At 35.7% G+C, this 23,501-nt stretch overlaps 1 pseudogene; it reads left to right on the plus strand.

Moving 5' to 3' along the window:
* The window catches only part of LOC122210576, a 41,713-nt pseudogene that overhangs the window by 12,524 nt on the left and 5,688 nt on the right, over positions 1 to 23,501 (plus strand).

A 23,501-nucleotide genomic window follows, 5' to 3' on the forward strand; every position in this document is an offset into this window, starting at 1 on the left:
CCATTTTATATGCATGTTGAAAAGCAAGGCATGCGCATGTACCTGCAAGATATTGGAATTATATCCTCAACACTTTATCTTCAAGTTGGGGCTTGGACTCTGTAATTTTCCTCTGTTTATAAAATCGCATACATGAGATACCCCAGCAAGGTGAGTTTGTCTATTCAGAATGTTTGAAGCGGAAATATGTTAACACAGAAGGAATTTTCCCTCTGCTGATTTTAGACTCAGTCACATGGTCAGAGGCTGGAATTTATACCAGACGGTCTCAGAAATCTTCTAGTAGCCATATTATTGCTTTCTTCAAAAGACAACTGCACATTGCCTATTTTCTAGCTACCTTTGCAACACTGTTCTGCTCCCAACACACAATCCCCATTTTTAAAATGTACGTTACTAACAAGTTTTCTGTTATAAAGCAGAACAGTATGAACACCATCTATGCAATCTGCTATTCTGTGTTGTCAGATATGTCTTTTAAAGGAAAACTCTACAGCAATCAATCACGTGACACAGTAAGGTCTCTCTCTTTTTTCTAAGAAAAGAATACCATATTTCATCTATGAAGGAGGCAGTATAAAATGCTACCAGCATATCAGTATGATTTTTTAGTCATTTGCAAATGCACAATTTTCCACATTTGCTGAAATAAAGTCTCAGAATAAATGCTTGTCAGTTGGAACAATTGTGTGGGGATGGGACAGATGGGCAGCTGTTTCTGTTTTAATCCCAGATTTTGTTCTTTTACTTTAAATAATGTTGAAAATGTTTTTTTAATTGTGAAAAAATAAACATAGGCCGTTTTTAAGAAAGAAAATAAAGTGGTAGTTACTGAACTATAATGAAAGAAAGATAGTTCTTATAATGTGGATTAAAAATCTCTAGCTCTCTTAACTGAAAACAATGGATTTCACTGGCTGTACTCAGCTGATACTGATCATTATTTATACTATAATTGATATGACCAACTGTCTTTTTAGTTTTATAGGAATACACAAAAGTTCCGGTGAAGTCAAATTTGCATGATCAATTGGGCATCATAATTTCACTGTTAGTGCTTATGGATTTTTCACATTTTAATCACAAACATGAACTCTTTTCTTAGCTGTACACTGCATTATGAATTAATCTAAACTAAAACTTTTAAAACCCTTTTGTTCCCATAAAAAAACCACGTAAGAATGCCTCTATTTTTAAATCAGCATTTCTTTCTTCTATCATAATTACTTCCTCATAATATGAAAGAATAAAGATTTAACTAATGCCCTAACTAAATAGGCCAAAGATTATAAATAATGACTTTTCACTAGGTACAAATCTTCTGTAATTAGAAAGGGAGGCAAATAATCTGTAATGAATGAACTGTATTTAATATGTAAGTACTGAATATTGAACACAGATGCCCCGATATTGGGCTCAAGTGAAAAAACAAACAAACAAACAAACAAACAAACAAAAAACCCAAAAAGCAAAAACAAAACAAAACAAACAAACAAACAACAAAAAAACCCACATTTATCTCCTTTTCTGGACAGAAACTCCGTGTTCCAGAAAGGTAAAACACTCAACTCAGAAAAGTACCACCAAAAAAAAGGGAATTTTTATTAGTTGAAAACCAAACTGCCTTTAACAGAAAGATTTTAAATAGCAAAATGGTCATTATCCCACTATGTTACTTGAGATTACTCCAGATATTATAGCTGACCAGAAACTATTTCTGTATCCTACTCAAAAATCCGAATTATTCTGACCTTCAATTAAGTAAAAATCATTTTATTGGTCATTTCCATACCATGCAGCAATGCTGATGTGGGATAATTTTATGTAGGAAATATGGTTCTATTGAATGCTTTTAATGGATTGAATCTGTTAATACAACAGTGGTTGATTAAAGAACCTATTTTAATATCTTAACTTTAAACAGACGACAATGCTTTACACTCTAAATTGTTAGAACCCATTTTTAATTTCTTTAAAACTGATAAGCCTCCCTGCCCTTCCCTAATTTCAAATTTAATTAAATCCACGACACCACCACACTGAAGAGAAAGGCCAGTTTTATTTACATATCATAACAATAGTAATAACAATGAATGGACTGCACTAAACCAACATCAGTCTTCACCACAAAATATTATTCTTGACCCCCTCAAAGACCAGCCTTTTTTTCTACCCAGCCAGGAATAGCATTCAATTTTGTATTAAAATAACTACTGCGACAGAACTCACAAACGAACAAATATATTTTTGGAAGTAAATCAGCATATTCAACATCACAATCATCACTAGGATTTTTTTTTCATAAACTGAGTAATCTTCCATCTTAACCCACATTGGCAGTGCTTAAATTTTATGTTTTTTAGATACTATAAAAACTACTCACTTATTAAGCTCTCAGGATGGGCAATGAGGAAGTTAAGGTACAGATTACAAAAACCTGGGGCATCAGCAGGTTAAGGGGGCAAGATCAGAGAAATAAAAGTGGTGGAACCAGGGCTTTCAAGCAGTTCCTTTCCTCCCAGGTTATATTCAGACCTGAGGCCTGCCTCAGGCAGAGTCAAAGGAGGAGTTTGCCTGGAGCAGACAGTCCAGAGGGAGAACCCCACTACTTTATTAACCAAGCAAGCACCGACTGTGGTTGCCTCAGACTAACATCTACTCACAGCCCGAGAGCTTTCGGACTCTTTGGATCATGTGTGCACGGACCACAAAATCTCTCTACATGCTTGCAGAGTTATGCACACGTATTGGTTACTTGAGAGTCAGAGTTACTGACTTCATGAGAGGCCCCTACCAAAGCTGAAAGGCAATTCACAATGTCAGTTTAATATTAGACACTTAAAACTATGTTCTCCCTATACTGAATTTTCTAATCAATATCTAAGAGTACTTTTGGCCGTTAGTTCACTGTTTGCACTTTCACACAGCAATTCCCTTCCCATGATGCCCTTTACACACACACACACACACACACACACACACACACCCTTCTCAGAGTAAAACCTGACCTCCTTTGTCTTGGATGGGATCCATCCTTCAAAGAGACCACATCCCTACTAGTGCTCACTCTATTTTAGTTTTTTTTTTCTTTAACTCTTATTTCTCCTTGAAATATGTTTGAGTTTCCAAAACCTTGAAAATTCTTCCTATTTGAAACTACTGATCCATTTAAATCACTGTCCTATTATTTGACATTATTTTACAGCTAAGATCCTTATACAAGCAACCTGCCTCCAGACCCCACTGCTCTTACAAGCATCCCTTACTTCCTTAATCTCCTGTCATCTGATTTATGGACCCATCAATATCCTGACACTGTTCAATTAAATCATTTTTCTAATGGAATTGAATTTCTTTATTCTGACCCTCTTCAAATTCTCCACTACACTTTATACAGTTTATCTCATTTTTAGTTTCCATGATATTGTCTGTGATTTTTTTTCTCTGTATGTCTCACAAACTGGGCTTTTTCTTCTTTCTATGCTCCAATTTAGTGATTCTCTTTGTTGTCTATCTGCTGACTTTCCTCTACGCTTACATATTTTTTCCATTCAAGTGTTTTAATTATCTCCTGTATACCAAAATTCTTGCCTCCTGGACATCTTATTTCCTCCTTTCTCTCCTGTTCCATTCTCCAAAATTTATTATAGGGCCCTTCATTATTTATTTAAAAAGAAAAAAAAAAAAAGAACTGTTCACACTTCTACCTATATGCCAGGCATTCCTAAAGGCACTGAAAATAGAGTAGTGAAAAAGATAAAAATAAAAATTACCTGCCCTCATGCAGTATGTCTGGTATTGAGGGAGAGAGATACTAAACAGGATAACAGTAAAACATTAAAATCATGGAAATAAGTGTTAACGGGAAAACATAAAGCAAAGAAGGGATATGTGAAATCTCAGGGGTGGGCTTAAAATTTTAAAGGCTGTCAACTATACACTACAGAGACCAATGCAGAAGCTAAGGCATCAATTTTAAAAATGCTGTAATGATTCAGGAGAGAGATGATGAAACCATGGACCAGACATAAGAAGAAGGAATCAAGATTAATACCAAAGTTTTTGATCCAATGCCTGGAAATATGTCACCACCACTAACCAATATAGGTAAGTGCATGCTAGTGGTAGGGTTTGAAGCATTTTCTGTGGGAGTTGTCTGATAGATAAATGTTATGTTGACTGGGCAGTTGGATTGATAGATTTGAAGTTAAGAGGAAGATCCCAGCTGCAGAATACAAATTTTGTTGTCATAAATATAAAAATGGTATTTAAATCCCATGAGAGGAAAATCATATGACTTTGGAAGTGAATAAAGGTAGGGGAAAAAAGGTCAAAGAATTAGAGTTTAGAATAGAATTCAGAAAACTAAGGAGGAACCGGCAAAGTAAATGAGAAGTAGTCAGACATGTCAGAGAAGTGATGGACATTATGACAAAAAAGTGATTCTAGAAGGATATCAGTTGTGTCCAATGCTACAGATAGTACAGATATGAAAACTGGCAATTAAAATTACCAATATGAATGTCTTTGGTGACCTTGACAAAAGCAATTCCCATGGACTAGGAGAGAAAAACCTGATTACAGTAAATACAAAAGAGAATGGCAAGAAGGAAACTGGTAACAGCAGACTGAGAAACTCCTCGAGAAGTTTTGTTTATAAAGGTAAAACTTGGGAACATAGCTGTAGAACTGTTATCAAGTGATGACGTTATGATGAGTGAATTAGTAGTATGCCAATATGGCAATGAAACAGAAGAAACATGATGTTGTTGGAAGTATGGAGAAATCCAGAACAGGCAAAAGAGTATGGTCTTTATGCACAGATGGAGACAGAGCCTGGGTAGAAACATAAATGAACATGGTAAAAGGAGGTACTTTGGAATATAATAGTATAGGTACTCTTAGGTGGGTGATGCATTACTAGGAACTTACAGAAATTCTCTTTAAAATGCTCCAACAATAGCATTTGTTGGGGAATGCTAAGACATCAGCTGGAAATAAGAATGAAGGAGGAGGTATTGGCAGGTTGAAGAAATAGAAGAAATCGTGAAAAATCCTCCAGGAGAGTGGAAGGGAGAGTGGATGAAGAAAATATAGTATGCTTACATTAAGAAACTCCCTTGAAGCTATTGATAACTAATTTAAAGTGAGATCAGTTATCATAGCCGTGTATTCCATGTCATCGAACTGTATAGGTACAAGTGCATCACAGAAAGAAAGTTTTACTTTACTAGAGTTATAGTTTCATCAGGATAATATGATGAAACAAGAGAGCCATGAGGGTTGATGATATATGCAAAGGAGAGATTACAATGATTGAATACAAAATCTAAGGTCGGTATGGAGGAAATGAAAGATTATTAGGAGATGAGGGAAAGTATAAAGCTGGCAGGGTTGATGCTAACAAGGTCTCAGTGGCACTGAGAAATGTTGTAGTTGGGATTTTAAGGGTAGTGACTCAAAGATAGGAGTTGAGAATCAGAGAGTTGGATATTTAAAATAGAGTTGATGGAGAGTCATTGTGATTGGGAAAAAAGGGTCAAAGGAATAAACATGGAGGTAAGGTTCAGGTAGGGAAGGGAACACCATCATTTGGTGGGGGGAAAGTCAAGGAACTGGAGCCAAAGCATTAAAAAGTTTATCTGTGTGGACATTGAAATCATTAAGAACTATGAAAGAAGGCATATTAGAGAGCATGACAGTGACCCAGTGTGGTGTAGAGATGACTACTACAAACAGTGACATTGGCATAATCTAATGATAAAAATTGCAAAGTGGTGATGATTAGGGAAGAAGGAGGGAACATGACCTGTGAGCAGGACTGATTAACAAGGAAGACACCTATTCCATTCCAAATGTTTATTCGTTCAGTTGCTCAACCACATTTTTTAGGTATGTGGGGTGTGACAGGCACTATGCTAAATGTTTATATTCACTGTCTAATTTTGATTCATGAAATAACATTATGATGTAGGAACTCTTATTATGTGCATTTATTTTTACAGGTGACCAAACTGAGGTTCAATAATTTACTCAAGGTTATTCAACTATTGTTTCTTCTCTCTCATATTGTGCTTCCTTCATTCCAAAGTAATACCAGCGCAAGTTTCTTAACACTGAGGGTTGACCGCTTTGGCAATGGTGGCGAGAGATGCTCTGCAGGCCCCCTCCGTAGTGAAACAACTGATGGAAATTATACACATACATGAAAGAATTTTAAATATCTAGAAGCTGTCCCAGGGATTACAACAAATCCAAAAACATTTCTTTTTCAAGAAAATGTACTGCAACAGTAGATTTGACCAAAAAAAGTTGGGGGGGGGGCAGGGGTTTCCTGGGTGGCTCAGTTGGTTAAGCGTCCTGCTTTGGCTCAGGTCATGACCTCACAATTGGTGAGTTTGAGCCCCACGTCAGGCTCTGTACTGACAGCTCAGAGCCTGGAGCCTGCTTTGGATTTTCTGTCTCCCTCTCTCTCTGTTCCTCCCGGGCTCGCGCTCTGTATCTCTCGCTCTCAAAAACAAATAAAGATTTTTAAAATTAAAAAAAAATAAAGACAAAAAAAATAACAAGAGTCCATGGCTATTGAGCCTTTACTGTCTCCCTCCTTCTCGCACTCCCAGCTCAGCATGACAGAAGGTCTACTTGGGCAGGGATGGCCAAGAAGATAGGACTCCCACTCCCCCATGCTCCTAGTCAAGGGTTATGATAGCTCCTTGGAAGGGGCAGGCCACCAGCATTTCTCATTTCCCCTACCTCCATTTTATAGAAACTAAATTCCAAATGACTGTATCTAAGAGTTCAAGGACTCCCTTTCTCTACCAAGCCCCCACTTGTAGGTCAGATCTTTTACCCCAGATATAGCAGACTGACAATAATATCCTTTTAACACCCTAGGTTGCTTATACGGAGGAGATTTCACATGGGGAAAGACAAGTGGGAAAGACAAGAGGCTACTTCTCCTCCTTAGTACCCCACCAATGAAGCAGGGATGTCACTCTGAAGAAGTGGGCTACCGTCTCCACTTCTAGTTCTAGAGCAGTGGCTCAGAGATTTTTTTCCAAGGGGAGAGGTGGGCCATGACAGAGACCTCCAAGGATCTCTCTTAAAGGAACTAAAGTTCAAGCCTAAGATTGCTCTCAAAACTAATGGAGATTTTGGTAGTAATCAGTAAGAAGAGGCTAAGAAATCCAGGGGAGCAACAAGCAAGACCTAACACCAGCTAGTCTATAAAAGAGAATCAGGGTAAGAGAAAAATAGGAAGAACTCTCCTGGGATTAGAATAAACCTTAAAGGTTGGTCTCAAAACTATCCCTGTAAAGGGACTCAAATTTAATTGGCCTGTGTGGGCACTTTGATTCCAGAGTGTCATAAAAAACAGTAGCACAATTAGTTGGCAATTAGAGTAACCTAGTATTGGAGTGACCAGAGAAAAATAAGAAAAGTCTAAGACAGCCTGATAAAACCACTGTCATCTCAGGGTGACTGTGCATGCCCAACTTTGTACCCACTAAAGAGTGACACCAGAGACTTCATATTATGGGGAAACAGACTTTACTAAAATAGTTCAGGAACGTCCACAAACAAACAAGCAAGCAAACAGCAACAATAAAAAGCCCTTAAGAGGAGGGCAGATAGGATCTCGAGTTGCTACAGCATACTACTGAAAATTATGAGACAAGCAAAGAAATGGGGAAGTGTGACCTACACGTGGAAACAAAAGCAGGCAATAGAAACTAATTGTGAGAGGGTCTAGTTGTCAGACTTAACAAAGACGTCAAAGCAGTCATCATAAATACGTTCAAAGAACTGAAGGAAATCACCCTTAAGTAAATGAAGGCATCATTATAAGGTCTCATCAAATAGAGAATATCAATAAAGTGAAAGAAACTTAAAAAGAACCAAATGGAAATTCTGGAGTTGACAAGATCACTGAAACAAAAAATTCTCTAAAAATTCTCAACAATAGATTTAAACAGACAAAAGAATCAATTAGCTTGAAAATGCTCCCTCGAAGGACATTATGTTAAGTGAAATAAGTCAGACAGAGAAAAACAAATACTGTGTGATCTAACTTATATGTGGAATCTGGGGGGAAAATAAAAATCTCATAGATACAGAGATTAATTGCTGGTTGCCGGAGGTGGGTGTTGGGAGGGGGAGAGATGGGTGAAGGTGATCAAAAGGTACAAAGTTCCACTTATAAAATAAATAAGCCCTGGGGAGATACTTTACAGCATGATAACTACAGCAAATACTGTATTGTGTGTTTGAAAGTTGCTAAAACAGATCTTAAAAGTTCTCATCAATAAGGAAAAAAAATTGTTAACTATGTATACTGATGGATGTTAACTAGACTTATTGTGGTAGTCATTTCACAATATATATGTATATAGAATCATTATGTTATTCACTTAAAAATAATATATGTCAATTATATCTCCTTTAAAAAAAATAGCATGGCAAGGCTTGAGTGTTGGTAACTGGTAAGATAACTAATTTAAGAGATATTTCATTGCTGCTGTGTACAGGACTTGGCATCTGATAGGAATAGAAATATTAACTTATAGTTATCCAATTATAATATATAAAGACTATTTCACAATGAAAATAACAATAAAATAAGAAAGTTCTCAAATCAGTGAGCTAACTTTCTATCTTAAAATACTAGAAAAAGATGAAAAAAAATTAAACCTAAAGCAAGCAGAAGGGAAGAAATAATAAAAATTAGAGTGTTAATTAATGAAATGGAGAATAGAAGTATAATAGAGCAAATCAATGAAATTAAAAAGTGGTTCTTTGAAAAGATCCACAAAATTGACCACCTTTAGTTGGACTCAACGTAGGCATGAAAGAGGGGACATTACTACTAACCTTACAGAAAGAAAAGGATTATAAAGTAATACTATGAATAATTATATGCCAATAAATTAGTTAACTTTGATGAAATAGAAAAATTCCTGAAAAATAAAAACAAAATATTGAAGTTTAAAGAAATAAGAAACCTGAATTAGACTTCAACAGGTAAAGAGATTGAATAAAAATTGGGGATCTCCAAGACCACTTTAAGGATTAATGATTCACTAAGAGGACTTACAGGACTCAGCATATGATTGTATCCGTGGCTATGAGGATACCATGGCTAGAGAGAGGATACCAAACATAATCAGCAAAGGGAAAAAGTACATGTGGCAAAGTCCAAGGAAAACAAGGCATAAGTTTCCAAGGGTCATCTCTCACGGAAGTCACAAAGTGCATGCTTAATTCTCCCAATAAAAAGTTGTGACAACGCACATGAAATGTTGATTAATGAAAGCTCACGAGAGACTCAACATCCTGGGACTGGCCATTTAGACAGCATCTGCCTAGTACATATCAAAATTCTAGACTCCCAGAAGAAATGCAGGTGTTCAGCATAAACCACATTGTGTGCACAAATAGGTAAAGCAGAGTGAGCCACTCTTTATCAATTCTGGGAATGGTGGGAACCCTCCCCAAATCCAAGTTCCCAGATACCAGCCAAAGGCTATAAATTAGCCTTTCTAAGGATCTTAATTCTGCTGTGTTAACTTTTTTCTGAACAATTAGAAATTTTCTAATTTCTGCACAATTAAAAATTTTAAAACTTTCTACAAAGTGAAGTCAATATCCAGTCTCCCCCCACCAACTGGTGAATTCTACTAAGCACTAAAAATAAATAGATAGATAAAACATTAATAACAAATTTTCACAAACTCTTTCAAAAAAGAGGAGACAACATGTCCCAGTACATTAGGTTAGGACCTAATAAGGTTACTTTGATATCGAACCTATAAAAACACAACACAAGAACAGAAATCACCAATTAACTCTCTAGTGAATAAACATGCAAAAATTCTTCAAAAAATCCTTTGAGTCGAGTCTTACTATTTGCAGAAGTTATGTTCTATAGAGTCACTGAGAACCCTGAATAAGTGAATAGTGAGCCATTGCTCATAAGAGAAATACAGGGTTAGGTTCTCAAGAGCCTCTGGTCACAACATTTTCATCAATTGATCAATAATAGCTTTGTTTTATGTGTGTTTGTGTTTAAAGGCACTTTATTTAATATATATTGCTGACTCATTAACGTTGAACTCGTGGCCAACAGCACTATAACTCATGCCTGAATAAACCTTATCTAACAAACATTTTCTATGTAAGCCACATCACAACCTTCCTGCACTTAGAAGCTTTAGATAGCACTTGAGAACTAATATTGGAAGCCATTTTAAACACCAAATCATCAACAAATGGCACAAATGCATGGAAAATATGACACTAAATAGGCCACAAAAGGTTACTTGTTTAAAATATGAAAGATGAAATAGAAAGCAGAATATTGTCTTTTTCGGGGTGCCTGGGTGACTCAGTCCGTTGAGCATCTGACTTTGGCTCAGGTCATGATCTCACAGTTGGTGGGTTTGAGCCCCACATTGGGATCTGTGCTGACAGCTCGGAGCCTGGAGCCTGTTTTGGATTCTGTGTGTCCCTCTCTTTCTACACCTCCCCCACTTGTTTGTACGCATTCTCTCTCTCTCTCTCTCTCTCTCTCTCTCTCAAAAATAAATTTAAAAAAAGAAAAGAATATTGTCTTTTTCAACTTCAACTTGAAATGTGCACATTGGTTAACAAAATTTTCAGTGCTCTGTGTATGTTCACAAATGACCACAAAAGTGCCACAAACATTGATTTGGGGATTACAAGTAGATTTTAGTGAGTAAGTGAATTTGCAAATATGGAAACTGCAAATAATGAGGATTGATTGTACCAGCAAATAGATTCTAGCAACATATAAAAAGGATTATACAACATGAGTAAGTGGGATTTATCTCAGGAATGCAAGTTGGTTTAACATCTGAAAATCAATTAATATAATACATCATATTAATAGAAAATAGTACAAAAGCCAGATAATCATCTCAATAGTTTCAGAAAAATCATTTGACAAAACCCACATCCTTTCATGATAAAAACACTCAATGCACTGAAAATGGGAGGGAGTTTATTCAACCTTACAAAAGCACCTACAAAAAGCTACCATTATACTTAATAATAAAATACTGAAGAATTCTCCCTAAGGTTGGAAGCAAGAATATGTCCTGTCTCAGCCCATTTATTCAACATTGTACTGAAGTTTCTAGCCAGGTCAATTAGGCAAGAAAATGAAATAAAAGGCATCCAGATTAGAAAAGAAAACTAAGATTAACTCTTTACTCTTACAGGTGACATGATCTTATATATGGAAAATCATAAGGAAGCAGCTAAAAATATTGTTAGAACTAATAAGTGAATTCTAGATACTTTCAGAATTCACATCATATACAAAATCACTTATGCTTCCATACACTAGAAATGAACAATCAAAAAATGAAATTAAGAAAAAACAATTCCATTTATCATGTCATCAAAATGAATGAAATATTTAGAAATAATTTTTTTAAATTTTTTACCATTTATTTATTTTCAAGAGACAGGGAAAAACAGAACATCAGCAGGGGAGGGTCAGAGAGAGAGGGAGACACAGAATCTGAAGCAGGCTCCAGGCTCTGAGCTGTCAGCATAGAGCCTGATGCGAGGGGAAAACCCACAAACCGTGAGATCATGACCTGAGCTGAAATCAGATGCTTAACCAACTGAGCCACCCAGGCACCCCAGGAATAAAATTTTAAAATAAAGACAGAACATATACTCTGAAAGTAAAAAACACTGTTGAAAGAAACTAAGATCTTTATTTAGATTTGAATTTATTTATTCAAAGACATTCTGAGTTCCTGGATCAGAAAACTTAATATTGGTAAAATGGCAATATTCCCCAAATTGTTCTACAGATTCAATGTACTCCACTGAAAACCTCAGCAGTATTCTTTTTTAGAAATTGACAAGCTGTTCTTAAAATTCATGTAAAAATTCATGGTACCCAAAATAGGCAAAAGTCGTGAAATGGAAGAACAAAGTTGGAAGATACACTTCACAATTTCAACAAAGCTATAGTTATCAAGAGGGTGAGGTACTGGAATAAGGGTGGACATAAAAACCAATGCAACAGAATTGAGAATCCAGAGATAAACTCTCACATGAACAGTTTAGTTAATTTTGGACGAAGGTACCAAGACAATCCAATCGTGAAAGAATAGTCTTGTTGGCAAATGGTGTTGGGATAACCGAGTATTCATGTGCAAAATAATAAAGCTGGAGCACTGCCTCACACCATACAAATGTATCATAAACCTCAATGTAAGAGTTACAACTTAGAAGAAAATACAGGAGTAATCTTCAGGAATGTCGGCTAGCCAAAGTCTTCCTAAATATGACATGAAAGCAAAAGTGAGAAGAGAAAAATAGATAAACTAGACTTCATTCAATTAAATCATTTTTGTATTTCAAAGAATAGCACCAAGAAAAATAAAAGGCAGTTCACAGAACAAGAGAACATATTTCCCTAATACATTTGATAAGGGATTTGTATCCAGAGTATGTAAAGAAATGTACAACTCAGTAGTAGAAAAATAAATAACCCACAATTTTGAAATGGGCAAAAGATCTGAATAGCTGTTTCTCCAAAGAAGATATACAAATGACCAAATAAACACAATGATAGTCCTTCAACACCATTAGTCATTAGGAAAATACAGATCAAGGCCATAATGAGATACCAATTCACACACACTAAGATGGCTAAAATTAAAAAGACATATTTTGACAAATTTGGCAAGGGAATGAAACATTGGAACTCTCGTACACTGCTGGTTGGAATGTATAATGTTGCATCCAACTCTGGGAATTAGGCTGGCAGTTCCTCAAAATGTTCCTCTAAACATAGTCACCATAAGACCTAGCATTTCAACTCTTAGGTATATACCAAGAGAAATGAAAACATACGTCCATGCAAAAACCTGTACACAAACATTCCTAAAAGCATTACTCATTTTAGCACAAAAATGGAAACAACCCAAAGGTCTATCAACTGATGAGTGGATAAATAAATATGGCATCTCTATATCATGGAATATTACTTGGCAATAAAAGACCAAAAAACTGATTCATGCTACAGGACGGATGAACATTAAAAACAAGCCTAATGAAGGACATCAGTCACTAAAGACCACATATTGTATGATTTCTGTAAAATGCCCAAATCTGTAGAGACAGAGAGGTCAGCAGTTGTGTCCAACTGAGGTATTAGAGAGAAACGAGAAGCTGCTGTTAATGAGAACAGGTGTTTATTTAGGGGTGATGAAATGTTTTACAGTTGGTTTTGGTGATGGTTGTAAAATTCTGTGAATATACTAAAAACCATCGAATGATGTACTTCAAATGCACTAGGTGTATGAGATATGAGTTCTGTCTCAAAAAAGCTGTTACATATATATTAGAAAAATCAGATAACTTTTTTATATCCATCCACGCCAAAGTCTAACAATAGTGCTAGCCCCTAGTGCACGCTCTAATCACCCTTACATAGATTACTATGAATAATCTACTACAGAAACTGTTTCCAGTTTTGATGAGCCAGCTGTCGCAATATTAATTTTATTAAAATACTATTTTCACTAAATCACTCCCTTGCTCTATATCAATAAATCTCTAATCTCTGCAGTCTGCCATGTAAGACCCGTAATCAACTGGCCAGTGTTACCCATTGTGTTAGGCAAAATAACAAGCCTCTCAAAGATAGATGTCCATAGCCTAAATCCCAAAACCTTTAAATATGTTACTTTACATGGCAAAAGAGACTGTGCGGACATGATTAAATTAAAGTTCTTGAGATGTAGAGATTATCCAGGATTATCCAGTTGGGCCCAATGTAATCACAAGTGTCCTTCTAAGTGAAAGAAGGAAGCAGGAGAGTCAGAGAAAAGGTGCCACAAAGGGAACAGAGGTCAAAGTGATGTGTGCCACAACCTAAGGAATGTGGGCAGCCTCTAGAAGCAAAAGTTGCAAGGAAACAGTTCTCCCCTAGAGCCTCCAGAAGGAATGCAACCCTGCTGACCCATGTTTTTTTACTATGACATTCAGAGCAGTAGGATAATAAATTTGTATTGTTTTAAGCCAATTGGTGGCAATTTGTTACAACTGTGATAGGAAATGAAATGAATACACCCATGCAGTCATATCACTATGATATTTTTGCTCTTTTCACATCTCTGATTTGAGTAATACTTCTCTACTTATCTGGAAATCCCTTTCTTTCCCTCACTGCTGACACAGGAAGTCCTGCCTGAATACGAATACCCTCAAGAAGTCCCCCCCCCCCCCCCACTAACTCCATGCTCAGGTCATTTTAATTCTGACTGGAGATTTCTTTAGAATGTACTTATGCCATCTACATATTACTAGCATCTGAATTACCTATGCACAATCATTTGATTTTAAGTTAGACATGGAAGGCACGTGGCACATTATATGGAAACAAAGCAGTGAAGTGTTAGGGTGCTGACGGCTCAACTTTTTCCAAAAAAAGCCCTGATTTATAGTGTTTGCTGATTACTCCCAACAAGACTGATTTCTATCATCATATTATACACCTTAAAACTTACATAATGTTATATGTCAGTTATATCTTGATAGAGCTGGAAAAAAAGTAAAAGACTGATTTCAAGCCACCAATGGCTTGACCACTAGATCACAAAATCCCTGACTATTTAATAATGTCTTTAGTGAGCTAGTTCATGCCTCTGGTATAAGGCATCAGATATTTCTCTTAGTTCTTTCTTTCTAATCTATGGTTATAAATGTATTCTCAAGTACACAAATATGCCTATTTTTTTTGCTATATGTCTAATAGTATTTAACAAATATTTCTGAGTCTTTGAATTTAATTTACTTACTTACTAGGTGAGGACTCCCTTACCAGTGGGGAGGTCTTTTCCCTGCCATTAACATGCATTGGTATTCAGGATAATACCTTACACTACTGGAGAGGGGATTTCTCTCCTCATCCCAGTCCCTATCACATCTTTTACACAGTTGCAGAAATGTTTTTAGTCAATAAAGAAAACTTTTAACAGTCATTAAGTTTAAAAGTAAAAAAAAAAAAAAATGAGGTTAAAAGTCTCAAGCTCCCAATTATCAGTTTCATGAATAGAACCTTGTCATTTATCATCAGTTGAGAGGAAATCAGGGGTTCTGTAGCTGTGCAGAGCCTTGGTACCACCCACTGCAGGCCATAGTTCTTTCCCAGTGTGTGTCTTCTTTATTATGTCCCCCACTGATGTGATTCTTGTTCACTCACCAGACAAATACTTATGGACTCTCAAGAATTCTCAAAATAGGAACCAGAGATATTTTTCAGGGACAACTGGGCACTTATTCTGCTTTTCCACTCCTGCTCCTCACCTCCACTGTATTAGTTTTCTGGTGTGTCACAATAACCACAAAATTATTAGCTTAAGACAACATCCATTTATCACTGTATAAATCTGTTGGCTGAGCTTTATGATATCACAAGGCTAGAATCAAGGTGTTGGATAAACTGAGTTCTCATGGAGGAGGCTTAAAGAAAAATCCAGTTCCAGTATCATTTCTGTTATTAGTACAATATAGTTCTTGCAGTTATAGGACTGAGTTTCTGTCTTCTTGCTGGCTCCCAGCTGTCTGAGACTGATCTAAGATGCTAGGCATCATCAAAATTCCTTGTCATATGGTTTCTCCATCTTTAAGTAAGTAATGGTGTGTCAAATCCTTATACATCCAATCTCTAACTTCCTCTTCTACAACCAGATGGAGACAACTCTTGGCTTTTAAAGGACTTGTGATTAGCTAAGTCTCACACAGATAATCTCTTTAAGGTCAACTGTGGCATTTAAGACAAGCTCATCACAAAAATAAAATTCATCATATTCACAGTCCTAGGGATTATTCAGGACTCATACACATGAGAAAGGAAGACAGAAAGTTTTGAAAGCCATCCCCACCATGGTCTTTCTGATGCTGACTTTGGTTCAAGAACAGGAGAAATTGATGCGGTAAATATAAAGACAAACATGTAGATTATCAGCATAAATTCTTATGGAATGGAGCCTCCCAAATCCAAGATCCTACTCTGGGCCAGAAACTATGTGCTGCTTTTAGAGTCTCAATAAACCATGGGAAGCTACACTGGTAAGTGAGATATACACAACATAGCCACATCAATTTTTATAAAATCTCATTTATATGGATAATTAAATCAGGATCTTAATTTATTTCAGGACAGCAGGGGGTTTCTGGTCTGGAACACCAGAAGCATTACTTCCGTTGGTGTCAAAAGTGAGATGAGACACCCTGTAAAGACAGAAATAGATGTTTTCATGACGTTTGCAGTCTAGTAAGAAATATACATAAGAAAATGGATGATGAAGAGAAAGCATGCTGACTATGTCCTAGACAAAGGGAGCAATTTATGCAAGTGCCCAAAGAAGAAAAAAAGGGTATAGTGCATTGGAGGAACTGCAAGTTATCTCAGTAAGATTGGAAGGTGAAGGAGGAATGGAAGCAGTGGCTCAGAGGTGAAACTGGAGAAGAAGGTAAGTGAAAGTTCATGGAGAGCCAAATACACCACATAAAGGTAATTGATCCTAAAATTAATTGGGAGTTCAGCAATTCCATGAACAGAAATTTATTCTAAGGAGATAATAAATCAATAAAGATTCATGAATCAGGATATTTACTACAGCATAATATAAAGGCCACCCATGCTCCTGTGCCCATGGAAATAAACTCAGTGTTCATTAAAAGGGGATTGATAAAAAATAATGGATGGAGTTGGCCGCCTTAAAAATGATGATACACACTCCATCTCATTGACATGGAATAACACTGTATTAAGAATAAGAATATGAAGGAGTAAGAGAATAGCATAAGTACTCATTATGCCCCAGGCAGCGAGATCAGCTTTTATCAAGTATTATTATGTCCAATCCCCTCAACAATCCAATGAGGTAAAAACTGCCATTGCTCCTATTTTACAAAAGAGGTAACTGAAGTACAAGTGGTTAGATAACCTGCCCAAGTCCATACATTGATTTAGAAGCAGAACCAGGCTTAAAACACAGGCAGGGGCAGTATTTTTCTGTTTCTACCTTGAATTCTGAAAAATGATAAAACACAAGGGGAAAAGGTAGAGAAGGAGTGGGAGAGGATAAGGAAAAGGAGAGAGAGACACAGAGAGACAGAAATAGACAATGAAGAATGATGACCAGAAAATCGTAAGGGGCGCCTGGGTGGCTCAGTCCTTGAAGTGTCAGATTCTTGATTTTAGCTCGGGTCATGATCTCATCATGGTTGGTGAGATCGAGCCCTGAGTCGGGCTCTGTGCTAAGAGATTTTCTCTTCAGATTTTCTCTTTTTGTTTCTGCCCCACTCATGCTCTTTCTCTCTCAAAATTAATAAACTTAAATAGGAAGAAAATCTTAAGAGCAGTTATCTCTGGGTTGTAAGATTTTAGGTAATTTTTTCCTTCTTTACAATTTTTTGAGTTTGTATTCTCACAGAGAGTGATTTCATTTTTTTTTTAATTAACAGACTTTTTAAAAAGATCAATTTTCAGTTTACACATAAACTGAACAAAAAGTATGGAGTTACAATATGCCTCTCTCCTCCCTCACACATTTTTCTCTATTATTAAAACCTTGCATTAGTATGGTACATTTCTTATAATTGATGAGCCAATATTGACACACTATTATTAACTAAATTCTAGAGTTTACATTAGTGTTCACTCTTTGTGTTGTACATTCTGTGGGTTTTGACAAATGAACAATGTCATGTATCATCATTACATTATCACACAGAATAATTTTTCTTCCCTAAAAATTCAAAATAAACTCTGAAAGGCAAATAATCATCACATATATAAAGGATTTACGGTGAGTGTATGAGACAAGTTTAGTCCAATTTCCCTGAGTCTAGTCCTCTCTCTCATACGGGGATATGCTCTCATGTTGCAGGGAAAGGTCCTATATAAGTTGTTTCTCTCTTTGCATTGTTCTTTAGACTCAAGCTCGGGTTTTACTTCTATGGTATCATTTGTCTTCCTCCTAAATTCCATGGTAGTGTCAGCCCATGGAAGACTGGATGACTGAGTTCAAGAAGTTGTATTCTTTATGATGGGCAAATCAAGCACAGGATGGGCAAATCAAAGCTCTGCAATGCCTCAAATCTTCTTGATATGGATGCCCACACAAATCAACAGACTTTATACAGGTCTTAAGAAAGAATTAAAACTCAACATCTGTCACCAGTTTTAGGTTTCTGTACTTTTTCTTTGGTTTATCTGCAAACCTAAAACTGCTCTTTTACTGAAGGATAAATGTTACTGTGTAACATTTTGATTCATGGCTGAAAGAAGTGACACGTGTAAGAATCACTGAAGTGTTTCCTTGTTTGTCTGATTTATTAGGTAGTTTTAGAGAAGGAGAAATACAGTTTCCTCTATTTACAGTTATATATCTTATGTTGTGGGTTCTTTGTATTTGGATACTATTTTTATAATGTTATTATTTATGACGTTGTCTTTGTGAAAATATTAGAATATTTATCAGAATTTTATCTTTAGAAAAAATGTTCATGTTGCTCTTCACTGAATGCCAGTGAGATTTGAATTTTTGTCTACATCTCCTGAGAGCAATTTACCAAAGTTTTAGATTTTATGAATGAGAATTTGATGTATAGTTACCTATTTTTTAAAATCAGCTTTAGCTTAATCCCTTGGAATTGTTTTCTCTTTTTACACTGTGGGTGATTTAGGGCGTTCAAGTCAATGAACTGAAGTAGTTGTGGAATTGGGTCAAATAGAGACTAATACGTGGTAGTGAACATTAAGGGGATGAACAAAGAATAAATCTATAGTAACAATATATACATATTGTATATGTGTATATAGTAACAATAAATAGTAACAATAAATACATACAATAATGTATGTAACAATACATACATACAATATGTATGTTTATAGTAACAATAAATACAATAATAACTATAGTTATTATTATATAGTAACAATAATATACATACTCTATATGTATATTATATAGTAACAATAAATACATACAATAATTCAGGCATATTATCAAAGTAAAAACTATATGCATTTGAAGTAAATTTCTCACTTTAAGTAGTGAAGACTTGAGGGCTACAATGTGTTGAAGGTGTGTTTTGTAAAATTAGTACACCTTCAATGCATGCTGCAACTCAAATGGAAAAGGTCATCATAAGATGGGTTCTTAATTAATTAAACAAGAGACAAAAACATGCTATCACTTTTAAAAGTTATGATAATAATCTTACAATAATAACCTTACGATAATAACCTTATCCTAACAATTTGTTTTAACCCGATAGCTGTAAACTTCACTGATACATCATGTAGCAGCTGCAATATATTTGCTAGTGGAGAATGTGTCTAAAAGGAAAAGTGAGCAAATTCATCGAGGACTTTATAAACAGAAAAAGGAGAGAAAATTAGGAGCAAATAAAGGGTGCACCAAATTTACCTATAAATCGGATCTGGGAAAAAAAATTTGTCTTGAATATGGCTTCTGAACTGTCACTGGCCACTTTTTGCCCCTATTCAGCTGCTTCCCAATGATTCCCAGAGCAATAGTTAAGTTCATAATTATCTCCTGAACTAGAGGCATCTCTACCCAGTAACATATGGTACAACAATTCCACTCACATCCCCAGTGGGACTTCAGACTCAACAGGATCCAAACCAATCTTTTTATCCCTTCTCTGCCTTACTTTGATCCAGATTTCCTCCTGGTTCTGCATTCTCTTTCTTGGAATGTTATAGCAGCATTGACCCATTTGCACAAGCTGGAAACAGAGAGGTCATCTTGCATTCCTCCTTTTCCCTCTCCTCATCATGAAATTATGACAATGCTGCTTTTACTACATTACACTGGTCTGCCCTGCCTTTATATCCTATCAGCTGACACCTTCTAGCTCAACTACCTGCTCTCCTCTGCACAGATCCTCATTTTATTCTGTATATTCTCCTTTGTTCTATTTCCCCACCGACAATCTTTCATGTACCTTTTCAAAAACCCTTTACTGATTCCTTCCATAGATTGATAAAGACCACATCCCTTTGAACAGAAAGCTACTTGTCATTCCCTCCAACATCCTACCTGTCCAAGGCTCTCCTGAAACCCTACCCACCAGTGTATGTATGGAACTATTTGCCTTTCTTGGAGCACATTATGTTTGGTAATGCCTTGGTGATTTTGTGTAAGTGATTTGCCTTTTCCAGAAGATCCTTTCATTTCTTTTCCTTCTGATGAATATTAAACAAGTCTTGGACACCATTCCAATTTGAGCTGATCTTTACATATGCACAAGTATAAAGCACTGACCATACTGGATTGTAACTGCTTGTTCACGATGTACTACATGGGGGCAGAGACCAGTCTTCCCCTCCCCTGTCCCCAGAAACCCTGATGCCACACAGTTTCCAGCATGAGTAAGGGTGTAGTAATTATTTTTTGAGAGAATAAAATGGTTGCCAAAGTCAGATTCTGAAGGGCTTTGAATATCACAAAAAGGAATTTTATTCTATAGACATAGCTTTGAAGCATAGGAGGGATATAATCAAATCCATGTGTTAGAGAGAAAACTTGGGTAAAGTAATTAATTGATGGACTAAAGATGGGATATATTTGTTGTAGGGTTGGCAGAAATGTCTGGAGGCACAATTATGGATTTACTGGGATATTAGGCTGAAGAGTGGGGATATGATTAATGCAATGTTGTATGCCAGGGCTGAATTACATTTTGAATATACAGTAAGAAAAAAAATAAGAACTCTTAATCTGCTTCATATCCTACCCAGTACTGCAATTCAGATATGAGGTAGGAAAGCATGATTAACACATTTTATGGTAATTAAACACATAAAAGACTTAGGCATTGATTTAAAAAAATACTTCTAACTTCTTAGAATACCCTACTATGGCTAGATCAATCACAAATTTATGAAACCAAGTTGTACTTGTTTATATTTAAACTCTTGGAGCAGTACTTTCCACAGCTTGACACTGTATGTAGAAATTTTCTTAAATTCTTCTACCTAGAGCCTTATGATGATAACATGTTATTCTAGTAGTTGGTGAAACTATGAAAATAAATAATACATATTAAAAACATTTTTTATAAATTTGTGAAAGAAGACCACCAAATTTTCAATAATGAATTATATTAATGCCCAGAATTTCTGCCAGAAATTCTTTTAACTTCATCTCAATTTTCTTAGAAATGAATTGTTGGATATAATCTAAGAAGGTCTTCTGTACAAATTTAATCTAAACAAATCTCAGATAATCTCATGATGTTTTCCAATATTTTATAACACAACCAAATTAAGAGACCATCCTGTGCTGTTTTACAGAATTCAAACTTCTGAAATATTAAGGCAGAGGTATGGCACATACTTCCATTAGAAAATAGATGGAAATAAGTAAAAGTTGGGCAGAGTCATAAAAATTTTGCTGCTTCATAATATCCAAGTTATTTGTCAGAACATATTTAAAATCCATAAGATTTTTTTCTGTGAAGCAAGTATAATTAGATATATTTCACCTATTTTATACATTTAATGTAAAAGAATGAAAGGCTTTCATATAATTCTAAACTTTAATATGAAATTATTATTATCACCACTATCCTCATTTAAGAGAAAAATAGATTGTGGTAAGAAAAGAAAGGTTAAGGTAACACATTAAAAGTAAAGTATGGCCAAAAAAGAAATAATTCTCCTAAATTATATAACCTATGAGTAAATATACTAGAAATAGGGTAACTGCATTTCAAGGGGTCAGCACTGAATCTATTTTATTCCATGAAGGGTTGTTTATGACAATCAATACTGTCACTCATTTTTGATGATCTTTTGTGTCCTCTGTGCCTCACATTAAATGCATCAACATGTTTGATTTTTAATTTAGCCCTGTTAAAGTAATTTAGTTCAACCTTCACTGAGGAAATGCTGTTATTTGCAATGACAGTGAATGCTATTTGGCCTCTTAGGGCAAATGGGACTGTCAGCCACATTGTCAAATTTTGAGTTGACACAGTCAAGGAGCTAGTGAAGAGGGAAAATGGTAGGTTCCAGCTTTTAACAACATTGGGTGGTGGGATGCCAGGGGTACACACTGGTTTTTAGTTAGTTGTTGTCGTTGTTTTAAGTTCATCATCTATCTTTGATTCTGTGAAAGTTTCCACTCTTCTCTTTATCACTGAGGGTCAAAATGTCAGTCATTTTTTATTCTTCTGTCTTCCATAGCACCCATCCCAAATCATGTCAACCCACATTTTATGTCTAATCCAAATGTCCTCGTCCTAATTCAAACTTTTGTCACTTAACAACTGTGTAGTTTCAATGGCATCATAACTGATCCCTCACCTTTACTTTCTATGTGAGCCAAGCCACCAAATAGATTACCACTATGTTAATTTCTTAAGAAGTCTCATTCCCAACCATGTCTCCCCCTTAATTTTTAGTGTCTTATATGATCTACAAACTAATGTCAAAAATTCTTTGCCTAATACCTATGTTTTTTTCATAATTTGCTCAAGCTTTTTGTCTTCCTTAACCTGTGTTCCTTGAGACACATGGGACTTATTGGTTATATCTATCACTAACTTCCGTTGGCTATTGATAATAGAGGATACATAGAAAAAATAATTCCTCATGCTAGAAAAATCAATCTATATTTTCTAGTAACTAAAAGAACAAGTGTGTGTGTGTGTGTGTGTGTGTGTGTGCACTAGTCTATAAAAGTAATTTAAAAATTCAAACAATTCAGGAATCTCTAAATATTGCTAAACTTTATAAAAGTTGGACATTATTTATTTAGTTGTTTATTGTTTGTCTACTGCTTCTCATTCCACTAAAATATAAACTCCACAAGAACCAATGTCTTGGCTCTCTTGTTTACCACTGTATCCTTAATCTCTAGAATAGAGCTCAGAGTCTAGTAAACATTCAATAAATAGCTGTTGCATAAATGAATGTATCCCCAGTACTTGGCAGAGTGCATGGTGTTTAGTAAGCAATCAAGAAATATTGATTAAATGTAAAAAACAATAAATGACAAACATTAAGAATTAGCATGGTAAGGTCAAAGGTAGGAATATGCGTGAATATTTCCAATACACTTTTAAGGACCCCTTAGAACTACTACTATAAATTTTGGAGTTAGCATTTGACTCAAGGCACTGTTTCTTAGGGAACAAATACTCAGGCACCATTAGGGCATGCAAAGTCACAGGGCAATGTAGCTGCACATGACCCTCAGCAGATCAGCTCTCTCTGGCTAGGATTCAAAGTAACCGGTTGGGTTGAAAGAGAGAACAGGGAGGGAAGGTGAATGGAAGACTCAGAGAACAAACCAAAAGGTAGGACCTATTATGTAATTTCAGCTCAGTGAAAAATGAAAATCTCTTGTTCAAAAAAAATATATATTTATGTCATTAAAGGTAATAAAATATAAAACGTGTTCCTT

Source organism: Panthera leo, chromosome F2 (assembly GCF_018350215.1).
Source record: "Panthera leo isolate Ple1 chromosome F2, P.leo_Ple1_pat1.1, whole genome shotgun sequence".
Lineage (NCBI taxonomy): Eukaryota > Metazoa > Chordata > Mammalia > Carnivora > Felidae > Panthera > Panthera leo.